Source organism: Diabrotica undecimpunctata, chromosome 5 (genome assembly GCF_040954645.1).
Source record: "Diabrotica undecimpunctata isolate CICGRU chromosome 5, icDiaUnde3, whole genome shotgun sequence".
NCBI classification, from domain to species: Eukaryota; Metazoa; Arthropoda; class Insecta; order Coleoptera; family Chrysomelidae; genus Diabrotica; species Diabrotica undecimpunctata.
The window spans coordinates 45,779,864-45,795,138 of record NC_092807.1 but is presented as its reverse complement, the minus strand read 5'-3'; positions in this window follow the sequence as shown (position 1 = coordinate 45,795,138).

The window sequence follows — 15,275 nt, the reverse complement described above, 5'->3', positions numbered from 1 at the left end:
CTTTTTGTTATTTATTTTGATGTTTATTCTTGTTAATTTTTCTCTTTGCTTATTTAATGTAAACTTTCACTAAAACTTTGAATGTTCATATTAAAAGAGCTGTGTAAAATAATAATTATTGTTTTAATTAATTATACAATCCCGAATTTCCGCAATTATAGTACATATTTTCTTTAACCTCTTACTGCATACTGTATCAAATTGGTAACAAGTTATATCCACTTTATTTTCAAACATATATAGTAGTTTTAAGCAGCGACCACAACTTGTCCTATATTTGGCACGTTCGCTTCTCATTTTTCAAGAAATATTGCCCTTAGCTTAAAGTAAGTTAAGTTACATATTTTCCACATAAGAAAATGTTCTTAAACTCTAATTTTATCATTTAAATCCCCAAAATAACACGCAACTATTTTGATTATGCATTTATTTCTCATCAAAAGAAGAAATAAAACTACTTTAAAAGCATTGATAATGTGTTCATAACATTATGTCTTTGTAGTTTACTTTAGTCCTATAATATATTATTTAAATCCTATATGGTATTATAGCCTAACTCCTCCTGAGTTATCCCAAGCTATGTACTTAAACAAAAATAATAAATCCACGGCTGTAACACCCAACCCAGAATATATAATATTATATTACAAAAATTTCTTCTTCCTCTTTATAAGCAATTCTGCTTGTTCATTGGTGGATTAATACCTCTATGGAAGGTTGTAACTCCGTCTTTTGCGCGGTCGTCCGATACTTCTTCTGCCGATTGGTGGCTTATCTCTTGCTATTTTGACGACACGGGTCTCTTCCATTCTGCTTATGTAGTTATTCCATTCTTTTTTTTCTATTTTGCGTCCATTCATTTATACACTGTACGTTACATTTTCTTCTAATGTCTTCACTACTCTTTCGATCTCTCAGTGTATTTCCTGTAATTCTTCTCAGTACTCTCATCTCTACCGTTTCCAGTAGCCTTTGCGTTGTGGCTGTGTCGGGTCTTGTTTCTGAGGCATATGTCATTATTGGTCTTACACTGGCTTTAGAAATTCTGAACTTTATCTCAGTATTAATGTGTCTGTTTTGCCATATAGTGTTATTAAAGCATCCTGCCAGTCTATTTGCTTTTTGTACTTGATCTCTCACTTCTTTGTCCAGGTCTCCATAGGTAGACAGTGTAATTCCCAGGTATTTTATTTCCATTACTTGTTCAATACTGATGCCATCAATTTCTATTTTTATCTAGTTGGTTCTTTGCTGATTACTATTGTTTTAGTTTTCTGAGATGAAATTATCATATTAAATTCTTTTGCTCTTATGTTAAATCTATGGACCAGTCTTTGTATAGTTCAAATTCAATAGGATTGTCAGGGTATCGCTTTAAAATGATAGACTTAGGAGGGACACGAAACGAGAGACGAGTGTAGTTCAATGGTGGCGTGTACATTTTTAAAATAAGGGAAATCATTGTGAGGACTAATTCGAAAGGAACCTTTTACATTAGACTTCTTTAAACGTACTGATATTGGAATAATGATCTTATGTACCTGTTGATATTTTTAAAATAAAATTTATATTCAAATATAAACACCAACTGCTTTACAGAAAATAAACAGAGAAACATTGAGAAACAAATTTGCCATAATAATAATAAAGTTATTAGGTAAGTACTTCCAATAATATAACCTCGTAGGAGAAGGAAATGACAAAACAACAACAGCAACAAAAAACAAATTCACTAGAACTAAGTATATTAGTTATTATTAAAAATAAATCTTTTTATGCTGATTCACTTTACCAGATGTTAATTCAACATCACTACTGTCTTCTCCTGGAGTAATAATAATGGGCTCGATAATAACATCAACACGCGTGTCTACGTCCCACATTTTATCTTCTTCTTTCTGTGCATGTTTAATGCATGAATGCCAGTTGAAAGCGGTTATATTTTGTATGGTTTGTTCTAATAATAATTTGACATCTTTTAATTTAAAGGGTATGTTTTTTTGCGCTTCCTCATTTTTTATATGTGCCATATCATCAGTTTGATAGGATTCAATTCACAATGATACGGTGGAATCCTTAACACGGTGATGCCATGCTCACGTGCCATTTCGTCTAGTGCAAATCTGATGTAGGAAGTCTTATGTTTCCGCACTATATCAAGTAATTGAACTTTTTTTCATGTATTCATCAAAATCTATATTTTTGCTTTTTTGTCAATCTACTATATCTGCCTTTCGAGAAACCTGAATCACTTCCTATGTGCATAATATTGAGGCGTCTTTCTTTGCCCGAAGGTGCTTCTAAGCCGGTTGAAAGTCCCTCATGAAAAGCCTGTCATGAACTTTTAATATTTAAGTCTTGCCATACTTAGGATTTCGTATGACCCTCATTTAACCACGTCTCGTCCAGATAAAAAATTTTACGTCCCAAGACATCTAAAATCACGAATTTTTTGTAAATATTGTCTCCGCCATATCACTAGTTCGTCTCTCTCGATTAACAAACTTTTCCGACTTCTCTTTACATACCGAAAATCCATTTCACATAATGTTCTTTGTAATATCCGCATGGATATTTTATTTAAAGTATCATCTGCGTCTGCATTAATCTCTCGTTGAATAGCATTTAACGTGGGCATTTCGTTCCTAAGATAAAATCCATGAACTTTTCTTCGGATTATACTTTTTGTAGTATCGTCCTATATAATTTTTATACGTCCTTTATGAATAGGTTTTTGAAGTGGTTAATTATTTTGAATTATTCGAAAAACCGTACGATTATAGACTATCTTCAACTTGGGCTATGAATATTGCGTCGTCTGCGTAACACCTTTTTGATTTCTTTGTTTCCCATTCTGTATCATTTTCCTTTTTTTAACGGTTTTGATGATTTCATCCATGATCAAATTGAAGAGCATGGGGCTCAATGAATCCCCTTGTCTTATTCCGCTGCCTATTTCTATAGGTTCTGTAAGTTGTCCATCTATTCTGACTTCCATTTTGTTGTTTTGGTAGATGTTTTCGATAGTTTTTATAATATTTAGGGGGTTAATAAACTTCTCTATTATACAGAAAATGGATTACATCTTTGATCCTTACTCTGTCAAACGCTTTCTTTAGGTCAATTAGACACAGAAATGCTGATCTATTATACTCTAGTGATTTCTCAGTAATTTGCTTTATAACGAATATTGCATCTATACACGATCTTTCACTACGAAAACCCTGTTGTTCATTTGCTAAACTTATCCTCTGATTTACTAGCACTTGTAAAATTTTAGCTGTAAGTTTTAGCGTAGTATTTAACAAGTTTATGCCTCTGTAGTTTTCTGGCTCGTTTTTATCTCCTTTTTTGAATAGTAGCATTAGTTCACTCGTTCTCCATTTTTCCGGTATTTTATTGTGTTTTATAATTTTATTAATTAATGTTGTTAATTCTTCTGTCATTGCTGCTCCACAATATTTCAGTAACTCGTTTGGTATCCCGTCTTTACCTGTTGCTTCTCTGTTCTTCAGGCTTTTAAGTCTTTTCCGAACTTCCTGTACATTTATATTAAGCTCTTCATGTGCGGTAATCGCTGGTGTTTCCGGTTCTAGCGTCGTTTTTTCTTTCTCTGCATATAGCTTTTTAGGTAGTCAATCCACGTATCCTTTTCTATGCGTTTTGGTTCTATTAGTTCCTTTACCTCCGTTCTTTGATCTCTTATGAAGCGCCATATTTCCTTTTGCATACCGTAAAAATCATGTTCCATTTCTTTCGAAAAGCGTTCCCAGTGATCATTTTTTATTTTTCTTATAAGTGCATGTGTTTCGTTTCTAATTGTCTTGTAATTATGGTATGCCTCTTGTGTTTTGGTTGACATGTATTTCAGGTAAGCTTTTTTCTTTTCTTTACATTTTTCCTTCACTTCTGTACAAAACCATGGAGTGCTTCGCCTTGGAAATGATTTATTTTTATTTATATTTCTTTCACCAAGAACTTCCTTGGCCGAGGCTAATATATTAGACCTATATTAGACCGCGGGCGACCCGAGCGGTAAATCGGGAAGACCGGACCAGGCCAGGAGGAGGATAAATTCCCTTCCTGACTCTAATACACTGAAAAGAAAGGCCAATTATGAAGACTTCCTCAAAGAAACCTACAAGAAAAAAACATGCAGCGAGGCAATCGAGTTGATGGAATACCTCGAAGACCTAGGGAAACAACTGGGGAGGCTCACCAGCCTCATTCAAGAGTACCCCAATACTGCCAAACCGATTAAAGAAACCTATAGGCAGATTATTAAGAGACACGCGCTCCAAAAGATGGAGCACTACAAGAACTGGCTCCAGAGGAACTCAACAGAACCGGTGGAGCGGATGACGGTCGACATGGACACGCAAGTGGACATGGTCGATCACATGGACACAAGAGCGAAACCCGCCACAGTTGAATGCGGGACACAGACTGACGCGTGGCACGGCCCGCCGGCAGCGGTGAGAGTAACAAGCCTCAAAGGAGTCAGCACCTTTGCGGATTTCCAGAGGCACGTGAGGTATGGCTGGCCCGATAGTATTTATAAGAAGACCACGGTGGAGATTATGAACCCCCTGCAGACGAAATGCTCCATAAAGGTGGTGGCCCTAGAGCCAAACGACCCACAGATGACATTCTCGGTACAGAGACTCTATAGGGACAGATACCCTGACCTTCCTACCCTTGAAGGGGACTTCGAGGTTATTGAGAGCACCACATCAATAAGAAGAGGGATGGAGAAGTGCACCAAGAAAGAAATGGTCATTAAAATAAGACCTAAGTCGGCGGAGGAACTCTGGCACGCACTTGAGCGTGTCAGGGAGGAGGCCTCGCCGGAGGACTCCGTGGCATTACACCACGTGAGCTACATACCAGTAGTGGAACTTCGCAAAATGGCGGAGATTATCTTTGCACAGACGCGAGGCACGACTGTTCAGATATTTACGACGGCCACGAGACGAGAACGACCAACGTACGGTTTTGTCGTCTCTAAGAGTGACTCTACCTACTCCCAACTGTTGGAGGGAGTCGAGAAAGCCGTCGGGAACTCAGAGGCTAAAGAGTCTATCCGTAGCGTGCGCAGCACTCGCGACGGAAAGCTACTTATCACAATAGATAAAGATCAGGGAGCTGCCACGAAAATCAGAGAGGCCATCACGAAAACTGAGAATGGGCTTACCGCGAAACTGGTAGGAAATGAAAGAAACGTGATTATACATGTTAGAGGTATGACCGCTAATGTTGAGGAAGAACACATTAAGACGGCCATTCAGCGTGAGATCGGTAGATGGGAGCCGAGCTTCTCTGTAAAGCAAATTAGGCCAATGAGAAATTATACTAAGGCTGCAACTGTCATCCTCACGGCGCAAGTGGCTCAGAAGATTTTAGATCTGGGATATTTAAAGGTGGGTCTGGTAAGATGTGAAGTGGAAAGAAGGTACGTCGTCAAAAGGTGTCAGAGATGCTGGTCGTATCAGCATGAAGCGACCAGATGTACCGGCCCGGATCGTAGCGGTATGTGCCACAGATGCGGAAAGGGAGGACATACCTTTGAGCAATGCAAAGAGGAGGAGCACTGTGTGGTCTGCAATGAAAAGCACCGCATTGGAAGCGGGAAATGTGGATCCTTTAGGGAGGCTCTGCAGAGGGCGAAGCTCGGTTCCCAGAATAGGGGTACGGAGGCCCCCTTATTACAGGCGCAGCATACTGCACCTCGGAAAATACATAATATGGAAATCGTTCAGGAAGAACCATCCACCTCTGGAGAGGAGCGGGTAAAAATGGACGATGATGTATTTAACGGCGCTGCTTTCTCCTCGTTAATGGAGGAATTTAACTCATTATGTGAGGACACGGCGGAAGAACTCACACGTGTTAAGGTATCTTCGCGCTCGCGTTCGAACTCCCTCCCTCCTCTCCCCTCGGATAGGGACTCAATTGCCACTACCTCTCCAACCCCTCAGGCGAGCGCGGTCATTGACCGGTGCGGATAGGTTGAAGAAACCCCCCTCATCAAGTGACCTAAACGGCTAGTGGTATAGACTCCAAAATGGCTTCGAACAGGTTGAAGACACTTAAGATCCTGCAAGTGAACATCGGTAGGGCCAAGGTGGCACACGACCTGATTTACGCTAAAGCCTTAGCAATAAATGCAGATCTTATAATAGTCCCCGAACCAAATGTGAATATCGTTAAGAAATTTGGTTGGATTACCGATACACGGTCAGATGTTGCCATCTACTTAATGAACAAACGTGTGCAAATCAGGAAGATAACGAAGAAAGAAGGTTTCGTTAAGGTAAACATGAACGACGTATCAATAATAGCCTGTTATATCTCACCTAACATTAACATTACACTATACCGAGAGAAGGTAGACAATATCATTGAGGCGTCACTTACAGAGAAACACTTTATAATCGTTGGCGATATAAACGCCAAATCCATTCTTTGGGGGTCCCCACGGAATGACAATAAAGGGGAAATATGGAATGAATGGATTTCTACGACTGATTTAGTAGTGTTGAATAATGGTAAACATACTTTTGAAAGAGGAGTATCACGGAGTCATATAGACGTTACTCTAGCATCAAATCATTACGCCAACAAAATAAACAACTGGGATGTATTAGAGGATAATATTTTCACGTTCCACAAATACATCACCTTCGAGATTGGTACTAAGGTCACACCAGGAAATGGCAGAAGGACACTCGTTTTCAATAAAGTAAGATTTACTGAAAATATAAGAAACTTACAAGAAGAAGCTACTGATTTTCCCACCTTTAGAAACGCGATCATTAGAGCACACAGACTAAGCAGTAAGAGTAAATATGTCACATATACCGTACCGTACTGGTGGAACGACGAAATACAACTAAAACGGACAGAATGCCTGAGAATCAGGCGGATCGCACAAAGAGAGAGGACTCAGCAGACCAAGGAGGAATACAAAAGCGCCAAACAAGAATTAAACAAAATGATAAAAAGAGCCAAGCGTACCTGTTGGAAGAACCTGTGCGAGGCGCTGGAAAACGATGTATGGGGCCAAGCGTACAAAATAGCCACAAAAACGCTGAGATCCGAGATCCCGTACGATTTGTGCCACGATAAAAGACGGGAAATTGTGTGTACCCTCTTTCCCACAAAACAGATTACACCTTTCATACAGAATGAACAGATCTGTCCGGCAGGCATTAGTACTGCAGAATTCACTAGAGCGACAGAGTCCATTAAGATAGGTAAATCCCCTGGACCAGATCGTGTGCCACCAGAGGCGATCAAATTAATCACAATGCTAAAACCAGAAACGGTAATACGCATCTTTAATCAGCTGCTTGTGAGACAAGATTTTCCCGAAGACCTCAAACGTGCGAGACTGGCACTCATACCGAAACCCGGCAAAGATCCGGACGAAGCCAACTCTTATCGGCCGATTTGTCTCTTAGACTGCATGGGGAAACTATACGAAAACATTATTAAAAATCGCCTTGAAGAGGAGTTGAGTGAAAAAGACATCATCTCGACTAGACATTACGGATTTAGGAAATCAAGGTCGGCGATAGATGTGGTCAAACACATTACAGACACCGTAAAAAACACAAGAAGAAGATGGGCTGTCCTAACAATGTTTGATGTGAAGAACGCGTTTAATTCCGCAAACTGGGCTCACATCATTAATAGACTAGAGATCGCCGAGGTGTCGGCATACCTGGTAAATATCATAAAAAGATATCTAAGTGATAGACACCTAATTGTGGCAAAAAATGTAGAAATCAGTCTGACAGCCGGTGTACCGCAAGGATCCGTACTAGGCCCAACGTTATGGAATGTGTTATATAATGGGGTACTAGACATAGACTACGGTAGAAATAGCATGGCAATAGCCTATGCTGACGATTTAGCCATTTTAACAACGGGTGACAATTATTTGGAAGTCGTCGATGCAGTAAACAACTGCTTTGATAAAGTAAATAGGTGAATGATGAATAATGACTTAGAATTGTCGGGTGGAAAGACCGAAGCGGTCATCCTTAAAGCCCCGAGAGACGGACCGGAATTGATCTTCCGGATAGGTAGCAATGAGCTTAAAGCAACCAACTGTGCTAAATATTTAGGTATAGATTTGGACAGAGGCTTGCGTTTCTCAAGCCATCTCTCAAGAGTGACCAAGAAGGCGGAAGCACAGACAGCAGCCATCCAGCGAATAATACCAAACTTAGGGGGGCCAAGCAGCAATAAAAGAAGACTTTACCTACATATTATGCAGTCGACCCTCCTATATGGAACCCCCGTCTGGATCGATGTCCTTAGATATAAAAAGTATAAAGATTTGTTAACAAGAGCACAGAGAAAACCTCTTCTTAAGGTCACAAGTGCGTACAGAACCACGTCCACGGTGGCCCTACAGACAATCGCGGGTACACTCCCCATTCACCTTCTGGCCAGAGAGCGGCAGTTGCTCTATGAAAACCAAAACGGCCACATCCCACAGACCAGAGCTACCATAAGGGAACAAATGCTTATAGAATGGCAAACGGAATGGGAGGCACAGACGACGAAAGCTCAATGGACCAAAACGCTCATCCCTGATGTGGTGGCGTGGTACCAATGTAAGTTTAAACGAGTGAATTACTACTTTACACAGTTTTTGACTGGACATGGATCTTTCAGGTCTTACACACATACTATCAAAAAATCCAACGAGGATAGGTGCTCAACATGCGACGTAAAGGATGACGCGGAGCATTGCATTTTCCAATGTAATGTCTTCGCACCCGAACAAAATAGGCTGCTGAACAGGCTAGGAGCGATAACGCCCAATAACATAATGCAGATCGCGATGCTTAATAAACAGAATTTTGAGTACATAATAGACCACATCACAAAGATAATGAAAAGAAAGACCATGATAGAAAGAGCTGAACAAGCAAGATGAGGGAGGTGTCTTCCCGCACCTTACACTTAATCGGCACGTGCTGCGCAATCTTCGAAAATCGCCGCGTAACATAATAACGTAAGTACGTGATAACGCATAAACTGGGCTATGTATTGATAATAAAGGTTCTAAAAAAAGTGATGGCCCTACTAGCCATTAAGCACGTACCCTACTATATTTTCTTTTTTCCTTTTCTCTCTCTCTCTCTCTCTCATTAGTCTGCGTACACCATCACTACTCCCGGTTAACAACGACAAGTATTATATTACATCTTCCTCGCCTGTAAGGAAACCGAACCTTCCCTATCTGCTACCCGTTATCAGAATAGCAGCATAGGCACAGTATATTGCTTAAAAAGAATCAGTAGGTTCACTCTGCCGCCAGTCCTTTGTTCTTCATGTTCCATTTTTTTCACGCGCATTACTTCCACGCGCAGATAAATTCCAGTTTTTGATACACTGCTCAATATAATTTTTAATACACTGCTCGAAAATAAATAGGAAAAAAGTGACTTGTGGCGACCTAAAATTTAATTAGATTTTCGGAATTGAATACTTTCCTAAATTTAGTGTTTTCGACAATTATCAATAGTTTCCCAAAATAATTATTACTGTTTGTCCTTCAAAATGTATTAAGTATGTTGAATCCATCAGTTTTGATTAATCGAATATTAAATTTTTTGTATTTATTAGAAAATCACACTATATTCACTGTTACTGGGTAGAAATCTCATAAAACGAAGAGCTAATGAGAAAACTAATTTCTATAGATAAAAAAATAATAATACATTTGAATTATAAATTATATTTTAAGGATTTGAATTTTACAATACCAGTTATAATAAAAATAGGATTATAAAAACACAAGTAGCGAACTATGAATACAAGTTAGAATAGAATATATATATATATATATATATATATATATATATATATATATATATATATATATATATATATATATATATATATATATGTATATATATATATATATATATATATGTATATATATATATATATATATATATATATATATATATATATATATATATATTCACAATCACAACTTATTAATAACAAAATAATGAAATGAAAAAAAGTCATATAGCCCAAAGATCCCACTGCAGGATCACTACGTTCATAACGTAGTTAGTCAAACTTATATTTTTACGCACATTTAAAATTGGGAGAATCTATATATATAAAAGGCTAGGATGACAAGTCACACTGTTTATTCAGTAAGGTAACTACGCCATCTAGGAAAGAAATCTGAACTACCAACATCTACCAAAATTAAATGTAATTTAAGTAAAAGCTGTAAAAACGCTGTTGAGACAGAACAAATACACATTTCGGCATTGGAGCGTGTGATACGTTAACTGAAAGGTCACTACACAGTATCTTCAATATTAATGAACGTATCGCGACATACGAGATCTGATAGGGTACTATGAATAAAAATAGATTTACCATAAGACAAATTTTGATTTTTTGACTTAAGGCTCAGGTTCAGTACAAAATAAACAACTGATTGAATCTTAACATGCGACATGGCAAATGAAAGAGGAGGATATAAATAATATATTCAGATAGAAAAAATAAACAAGGCGACTACTTAAAGGGCACTACGCAGTATCTTCAATATTAATGAACGTATAACGACATAAAAGATATGATAGGGTACTATGAATAAAAATAGATTTACCATAAGACAAATTTTGATTTTTTTACTTAAAAAATGCCTCAGGTCCAGTACAAAATAAAAAACTGATTAAATCCTAACATGCGACATGGCAAAAGAAAGGAGAGGATATAACGAATATATTCAGATAGAAAAAATTAACAAGGCGACGACTAAAAGGGCACTACGCAGTATCTTCAATATTAATGAACGTATAGGGACATACAAGATATGATAGGGCACTATGATATATAAAAATAGATTTCCTTTAAGACAAATTTTGATTTATTGACTTAAAGAAGGCATCAGGCTAAGTACAAAATTAATTGATTCAATGCTAACATGCGACATTGTTTTTAAGACTAAAGCATGAAGAATCAAACCAAAGCTGGATTTTAGGAGGCATGTTATATAGTTTCTGCAGAAAATAAAATAGTAGAACATATGTTACACCCAGCTAAGATACCTACTCACAGACAGGAACAGTAACAGTCGAATCTTAATTTTGAAAGACAAAATCAGATTCCACTTTCAGACAACGATGGCAAAGTGAAAGCATATATCGCTGTTCTGGAAGTATAGTGACATAACTGTAAAATTTTAAAAAAATACTTTATTGTGTTGGAGGGATCAAAACTGCATTTTCAACATATTTGTAAATCGTCGTAATTGTACTTACGAGTTTCGCCATGACCGGTGATTCCGTAAGTACAGTTATGATGATTTAAAAATATATATAGAAAACGCAGTTTTGAGCCCTCCAACACAATAAAGTCATTTTTCAAAATTTTACAATTATGTGTTTATACTTCTGGAACAGCGATATATTGATTTCCAAGGACGTAGAAATTCTTTATGATATCAAGCTGATCAGTACTGCAGTTCTACAAGTACTATTTAGTACAAGTTTTTCACATTGAACAATTTTCTTCCATTCTGCAAACCTAAAAATACAACACCGATGAGGTCAATTATATTAAATAGAGAATTTAGTTCTTACCGATTTTCATCCTTGGGAAACCTGAAGAAACTCAAGTTCAAGTTGTTATGGTCCCTGGAATTTTTTCTATATACACAGCAATAATAAACTCTTGTTTTGGCTGAATTCATCATAATCCGTCGTTTAAAATAATAAAACCACTTAGAAAACTGGAGAAATATCACATTAATATGTATTAAAAACGAAATAAACTTATAAAACCAACTATATACCAACAAATAAATGAAATTTATATATAAATTACTGAAATAACTGTAGTTTCAATCAATGGATAGATACTTATGATTAATTATTTGAGAATAGAATAAGTCAATCAGGCAATATGATTTTTCAAACTTTAGAAGTGTGTATAGTGGTTATGTGAAGAATTTTACCATTTATAAAATTTATTTTCCTCTTTTTGAAGAACTTCTATATTAATTATTATTTTATTATAAATTTGGACTATTCTATGAAACTGATGGAATATTTTAAATCTTCCAACAGCGGCATTTTTCGCCAAATCTATTGCGCAATCAGCCAGGAGTGGATTCAAAATTGGAACCGTGAAAATACGAGAGTGAACCTACTGATTCTTTTTAAGCAATATACTGTGGCATAGGTAAATTGTACGATAATCTTGGCACAGTCCTAGCACATTCCGTCCAGTCAGCGCAGGATACTCCCATGTTTCGTTCTCTAAGGAACTCGTCCGGGGGTATTCTGGGTCGAAGAAGGGGTGGTTTTAGTTGGTAGGCGACCGGCCAGGGGGGCATGCGGGGCACGAGGCCCTACACTGGGTAGCGTGCGTTAGCATGTGTCCCCTTCCGGATCCAGTATCCCTTTCCGGAGTCCAACAGTACTAGGGACACCTTCCCTAGTCCGTTTAGACCGTTTCCACCACAGTCCAAAAAAAAAAAAAAATATATATTAGACCTAATTTTTGCCCAGTTTTCTTCGACTCCATCACTTTCTGTGATATATGTGTTTCTGCTTTTTTCGGTTATTCTTTTTTGGAATAGGTATCTTGTGGAGTCATCCTGTAAGCTTTCGACTTTTATTTTTGTGGTGTATTCTGGTGTTTTGTTATTACATATATGTTTTCATTCGGATTTTGCACAATACCTACCAATTTATGATCGCTTCCTATTTTTGCTGATGTTCGTACTCTTACATCTAAGATTTGATAGGGCTGTAACTCTCTATTCGACAGAATATAGTTTATCATAGATCTTTGTCCTCTACTGTTTTCAAAACTGTATTTATATTGTTCTTTGTGAGGGAAAAAATATTATTAATACGTATCTCGTTTATGCTGCAGAGGTCCGTCAGAAGGTCTCCGTTTTCATTTCTGATATTTGCGTTATATCGCTGTTTTATTACAAAAATTTGCAGCCTAAATTTAAGGTACGTTTTCAAGTATTTCTTTTAAAGCTAGGTGCCTTTTTTGATGTGCCAACTTTATATACACAGTAAATCAGTTGATAGTAAAATGAATTTAACTCTTTTATTTCGTTCTTCTTCTTCTCATGGCGCCCTCTTCTTTCGAAGGTTGGCGATCCAAATGGCAATTGTTAGTTTTGGAAACCTGCGCGAAAGATTTCTACGGATAAGCGGTCGAACCATCTCCTCAGGTCTTTCAGCCACGAGTTCTGGCGTCTTCCTACTGATCTTTTGCTTTTTACTCTGATTGTTCTTAGTAATTCTTTTTGTTTTTCGTTAATTAGAGTTATTTCGATAATTATTGGCGTACGACGGGATAGATTTTGTTTCGATTCAGAGCAGTGGCATATACCGCTCTGATAAGACCTAAAGAGGTCGAAATACGTATAAGCCGCTTGCCGCTGCCCTGTATCAAAACAAAAATCTAATACCGTCATTATGTTTAACTCTTTTTAAATACATAGGGCTGTCAAAAACTAAAAAAAAGGGTTTTATTTTGTCCTTCATACATCATACCCTAATTTTCTCTCGGATAATCTACCTGAAACACTGACAAACACTGAAAATATGCGAACATAAAATTCATAATCGAATAAATCGAGTTTATTAAAACTATTCACCACGTTAAATTCCCAAAACTTCAACTCCCAACTTGAATGGTTTCAATGGTAGACACGTTTCTCACCATGGAAGACTCATACCGAATATCGCACACAAATTCTATTAATCTTTAAAACACATTTGACATATCCGAGTAGAAATAGTTTAAATTAACGGAGTTAATAGATTTGGTTTATTAACAAACTATCAGTAAATGGTATAGAATAGTCTTGTTTACATACATTTTTCTAAGCTGGATGTTCGTTACGTTTTCTCTTAATATGTTCTTTCTACCGAAGTATGATATCGAGAGTCATTCTTTGTGTATTCTTTGTGTAATGTAGATTCGTTACTGTGAAATCTTTTGATTTGTGAAGTTAATCTGAGTTGAATTTTTGCGTAATTTCATGTTAATATGCGTCCAATTGTTAAGTTTTATGCGCCATATCCTCATACAGATGACAATTTTGTTAATAGAAGATTAGAGTTTTCCGGTTGAGCTTTCCACATGCATGATCACCGTATTGTCAGCGAAAGTGACCATTATGCTATAACATTTTGTTGAAATATCACTAATTCTTCTTCTTGTAGTGTGTATCCGTTTCGGATGTTGGCAACCATCATGACAATCTGTACTTTCCACACTGCTGCTCTGAAAATATTTGTAGTTGTTGTGTTAAACCACGTCCGTAGATTCTTCAGCCAGAATATTCCTCGCCTGTCTGGGCCGCGTTTTCCTGTAAAATTAGTTGCAGCAATCCATATCTTTGGCTGCCCCTAATGATATGATCGAGGGATTTGATTTTAGTTGTTTTTATTCTGGTTAACAGCTCTTTTTCTTTTTGTACTCTTAATGAAACGTCCTGATTATTAACGGGATCGGTATAAGATATCTTTAGGATTTGACGATAAAGCCACGTTTCGAAAGCCTCAATTTTCTTGCAAAAGCGTCTATAAGAGTCCACGACTCAACTCCGTACAAAAGTACCTATAGAAAAGATATAACATCGTCGTACCCTCATTTTTTTTAATAACAGCCATTTTTTGAAATACAGAACTTGCTTTTTTTATCCTACATTTGATTCAATGATTTTTCCTAAGCATTGTCTATAATATATATATATATATATATATATATATATATATATATATATATATATATATATATATATATTGTAGCAAGATTAAATAAATCGAGCGATTCGAATTTATATAAATATATTTATTTATAACTTTACAGTTCGGTACTATCTTATCAACTAAACTCTACTCCTAACATACCAAAAGTATTATGTTCTGGGGTAAGTAATATTCTGGGGTAGTCCCACCTCTAATTCGTCTCATCGAAACTGCATCGAAAGACGGGCGCTATTGAAATGCCAATTCTTACGTTTTCTAGATCTATCCTTCTAAGAATTATGACGTATCGGAGATGGGCTATTTCGTTACACTGTTCCCCTCTTAGATCTGAGCGTCCCGATCAGCAACTCCAGATGTAGGACCAGGATGGCGGAGTCCACAGAGCTCTCCAGAATATATTAGAATATTAGGAGCGCATATCGAAACCAGTATTTTAATTTTGAAACTCTTACCTATCTATTTTTTTCTAACGTTTAATCG